A 5311-nucleotide genomic window follows, 5' to 3' on the forward strand; every position below is an offset into this window, starting at 1 on the left:
CCTTGTAAATATTTCCTAGCCTATTTCTGGTTAGTAGTATGGTACCTTGAGAGTTCTTAACTAAGCATGCATGTTTAAGAAATTCTACCGTGTATCCAGCATCACACATTTGACTAATGCTTGGCAAGTTAAAACGTAGGTTTTCAACTAAGAGTACATTATCAATTGTCAGGTTACCATGGACAATCTTACCCTTGCCCACAGTTCTACCTTATGAGTTGTCACCGAAAGTGATTAGTGCACCGGTTTCTATTCTGATGTCGGTTAGCAGGTTGTTGTTCCCGGTCATATGCCTGGAGCAACCACTATCCAAGTACCATTCAGAGTTTCCTAGCCATTTCTTTAAATCCTGCAAAATGTACATATTTACAACTATTTGGTACCCACATTTACTTGGGTCCACATGCGATTAGTCCCTTGGGCATCCAGACTTTGACAAACCGGACAGCTTTCTTTGCTAAGGTCTTGACCGTCTTTTTGGCACTCGGTTTTGGATACTTTGGTTTTTCTACGAAGGCCTTAAATGAGGGTGATTTTTGGTTTGTCCTAGGCGGTTGAGGATTGGCTCTCCTATTATTGAGCAGGTTGGCTTTCCTTTTCTCAGGGTGAAGCCACTTTTCAGAATCAGTTTGACCTACATAGGTTAGTTTTTCTACCGTATAGTATGCAGTCAATTCCTCTTCAGCGGTTAAGGAGCTTCTAATGAAACTTATAAGAGGAAGGTCGTCCTTTGTGAACCTTACTTTGTCTACGGGTTTTTGTTTTTGGGATCTATCGTCCTTGTATCCTAGGCTAAACATGCAAAAAGGATGTCTCTTATAGCTACACATCTTCTTTACCATGTCACTAGATCTTTTATATGCGGCCATTTTATACTGGAGTCGGGCATTTTCTTCCTCGGTCAATTCTCGAGCTGGTTCATTAGACTGTTCGGTCTTGAGTGATGGTTTCGGTGCTAACTCGGTTTCTAAGGTAGGGGTTTCATCAGGTTCTATGATCTCTGGTTCGGTTAGAACAGGTATTTCTGGTTCTGTCAGAATGTGTACTATTAGGTCGGCTCTAAAGTTAAGTTGCTTAGGTAACAGAGCTAGTAGGTTCTTATACTCTGCTACCATATCATTTAATGCATTATATAACTCATCTTTAGTAAATTCTTCACAAGGAGAGTCAAATACTTGTTCCTCATTTGCCATGAGACATGTGAGTTCATCATCGTTGTCACTGTGAGCCCATAGACTTCCTCCATCATCGGCTATCACTGCTTTCTGAACCTCACTTCCTTTACCGGTTTGTTGATAGTTATTTCGGTTATTTTGGTTATCCGGTTTCCGGTCATCCCTCCTCGGTTTTCTGCATTCCCACTTGAAATGTCCCAAACAGTTACAGTTATAGCATCTTACATTGGATTTATCACCATAGTTGTAGTTGTTTGTCGGTTGGCTCCTTTTCATGAACCTCCCAAATTTTTGTGCGAGCATTGCCATGGCATCTTCGGTGAACTGTTCGGCGGTTCTGATTGGTGCAGGTGCAACAGGTTCTGTGGATGTGAGCAATGCTCTGGTTGAGGTTGAGGACGAAACCTCTTCTTCAGTCCTAGATCTCATTTCGAACTCATATGCCTTAAGATCTTCGAATACATCATGTAGTTTCATCTTGCTTAGGCAGTTTGATTCCCTCATCACCATTGTCTTTATGTCCCACGCACTTGGAAGAGATCTTAATGCTTTCATGATAACCTCCTTGTTATCATACTTCTTGCCGAGAGTTGCTAGCTCGTCTAACACACTTGTGAACCGGTCACTGTATTCTCTCATTGTTTCTCCCGGTTTCATCTTGATGCTTTCAAACTTCTGAGTAGCTACCATTACTTTGTTTTCCTTGGTTCTTTGATTTCCCTCATAAATCTGAATAACCGTGTCCCATGTTTCTTTTGCGGTTTTGCAGTCTCTGATCTTGCAGTACGTGTTTCTATCCACGCTGTTGGAGATCCGGTTTCTGGCATGGTTATCCAGGTTATTTCTTCTTATGTCTTCAGCTGTCCATTCCTTTCTCTCCTTGTCAATGATTATCGGTCCTTCGGCCAGAATGAACTGCATTTCGTCATCCATGGTGATTAAGTGTAGATGCATGTGTGCCTTCCAGTTGGCAAAGTCATCACCTTCTAGCATTGGGGGCCTATCAAACGACATGCTTGCTTGTGTATTGAAACTAACTGCTCTATACTAATTGTTAGGATCTAGGTCGCGGCTGGAGGACCGGGGTTGAGCCAGTTAGCGCGTCTCACTCAAAGGGTGGTGATTAATCCGGTTAGAGATTAATGCCGAGGTTTCAATACTACACAAACTGTCACAAACCCTTGAACTAGGTTCAAGCGCGGAAGAGGTTTGTTTCAGGTTGAAGCAGCACACTCACGAGATAGGCAGAACCGGTTTTTGTATAAGGCAAGTTTGGAAATTAATAGGTCGGTTTTTGTAACTTGGTGATTCGGTTTAGATAGTGTAGAGTCGGTCAAAATGGTGTAGGTCGGTTAGTACAGCTCGGTTATAAACTAAATCAGGCGGAAAGTAAATAACAAGACAAGTTTTTATGGATGTTCGGAGATAAAACTCCTACGTCACCCCTTCCTCTCGAAACCGCGAGAAGGATATTCACTAAGGAATACAAATACAATCCGATCGAGACTTATTTCCTGCTCGATAACACCCGTACAATTTACACCGAAATTGTAAATACATACTTCAACTTTAGAACTTAGGCCTTTTCTAGAGAGAGAGAACACAATCTTATCACTTGTAAATTAATTGTTCACTGTGTCCCACATTTACTCCTCTTCTGCTGCTCCTTTTATAGGTAAAATGTGCCAATGGTCATATTTCACTTCCTTGAATTTGATTGACTGAGCAGAGATTCAGTGTTTCAGACCTGGCGGTCAACTGTTCAGACCTAGCGGTCAACTTTTCAGACCTGGCAGTCTGTTCTTCCAGTATGTAGGACAAAACGGCTAGGTTTGTCTTTTACTCAATGTGGTAACTGTCGGTTGGACAGTTGTCTGTACTTAGAAGATTGTCTTTCTGATTTATCCCGAAGTGGAAAGATCGTGTAGGACGGTCTTCTGCAGCCTGCAGACTGTCCTCAGACTTGTATGAATATGGCAATGTTTAGTCTGTTCCTTTGGTATCATTCTCAACAGATACCCGAAGTATCTTCTTATGCTGGTCGGTCATTTGTCTTAACCGGATGTCTTTCGATTATTGCTTTGGCTTCTGGTCGGTTAATGACCGACTATTTGGTGTTTCCGGCTTTTGGTTTTGACCGATCTTGCCTTCTTTGTGCGGTCATGTTTCTGGTCGGTTTGATTGCTTGACCGGTTGAGTTTCTTAACCGGTTGAGTTCTGACCGGTTGGTTTTCTCAATCCGGTTGGGTACTTTGACTGGTCCGGTTCTTTGTTCCTGCATGGGAGGTTTATTTATATTAAGTTCTGTTGACCGGTCTAATTTTATCTAACACTATACTAATGATATGAATGACAAAAGGTCTACAACTAGATTTGTGTTTACTCTTTGTGGGGGACATATATGTTAGAAATTAACACTTCAAAGTCTACAGTGGCACTATCAACAAATGAAGTAGAATATATGGTAATAGTTGAAGAGTGTGTTCAGGAATGTGTGTTAATTTGGGTAAGTCTGATATCTTCTTCTCTTATTCAGTTTTTTCTAAGAGAAATATTAGATTAGAATGTATTCTAGGATTTAAAATTGGAATTTTTCCGTCTACGTATCTCGGGCTCCCTCTAGGGACTAAAGCTAGCTTCAAAGCTTCTTGGGACCCGATCATTAGTAAGATGAAAAGGAAGCTTCCCATATGGAAAAGTAAGAGGATTTCTACGAGAGGTCGTTTAGTTCTTATCAAGAACGCTCTTTCTTCCATGACAACTTATATGATGTGTATATTTGTCCTCCCAAACTCTGTGGACGTGAAGATAGACATAATTATGTGTAAACTCTTATGGGGATAGTCTAATTCATCATTTTTTCATAGTGAGTTGGGATAAAGTTAAATTAATAAAAAAAAACAAGGTAGACTAGGAATCCACTATCTTGTTTCTTTTAATAAAGTCTTATTATCCAAATGGTATAGTAGATTTGCATCTAAGCAAGATAGTATTTTGGCTAAATTGATTAAATGTAAAAATGGTCATAATAAGCCTGGTTGGTTCACCAAAAGTTCTTATAGACCCGTGGAATGCAACATTTGGGGTGGTATTTATGTCATGTGGAAGGTTTATCATGAGCATTCGATTTTTAATGTGGGTGATGGAAGTTCGATTAGTTTTTGGGATGACACTTGGTGTGGTGGTAAATGTTTGACGAAGGTTTTCCCTGGGTTTACTTCTATTTCTATTTATAGAGGTTCATCGGTCAAAAATATGTTTGACATTCGTTCTAGTGATTTTGCTAACCGTATCAGATATAGAAGAAGATTAAACAATGAGGAAAGAATGTTCAATGATAGATTCTTGTTCATGGTTAGAAATAAGGGGTTAAACTCGTCTTCTCAAGATTCTATGTGGTGGTGTGATCTGAATAACTTTCATGTGGGACATTAATACACTTTGTTCAATAAAGATAGCACAATTGATCTCTCTTGAGAAAATTTATGTGAGTATAAGATACCTACCAAGATCTTCTTTTTTGGTTGGTGTGTTATTCATGGAGAAATTCTCATTGACGATAAATGTATGAATAAATACATGATTATTATGATTCGTTGTCGTATGTGTTACAAAGAGTTTAAGACAGATTCTCATCTACTTTTACATTGTCACGTTGTTGCAAGTATATGGAGCCTTTTGTGGAATTTGACTAGAATACAATGAGTTATACCAGAAACCATTAGTGGCTATTGGGAGGTATGAATTGGGGCGACTAAAAATCTGTGACTCGGAAGATGGGTCACTATCCCTATAATTTTCTGGTGAATTATTTGTTTGAAAATAAATCGGATAATTTTTAACAACGAAAGTATGTCGTTAAGGATTATTCACAATGTCATTATCATAACAATGTCAGAGATTAGATCCGGAAAACCTATGGATTCGTGTGAAGATCTTATTTCTCTTTTTGAAGATTTTTGAGTCAATTAATTATTCTAATGTATTCAATTTGTACATAATTTTTTTCATGTCATGCTTTTATCGTTGTGCTTAAACGATTATTTATTAAATGGATAATTTTCAAAAAAAAGTTGAAGCTACTAAAAAGGCGTTGTAGCTTAATGGGCTAGTAAAATAATTGGGTATTGAGCAAT

The sequence above is a fragment of the Impatiens glandulifera genome, chromosome 1 (assembly GCF_907164915.1).
Source record: "Impatiens glandulifera chromosome 1, dImpGla2.1, whole genome shotgun sequence".
In the NCBI taxonomy this organism is placed as follows: domain Eukaryota; kingdom Viridiplantae; phylum Streptophyta; class Magnoliopsida; order Ericales; family Balsaminaceae; genus Impatiens; species Impatiens glandulifera.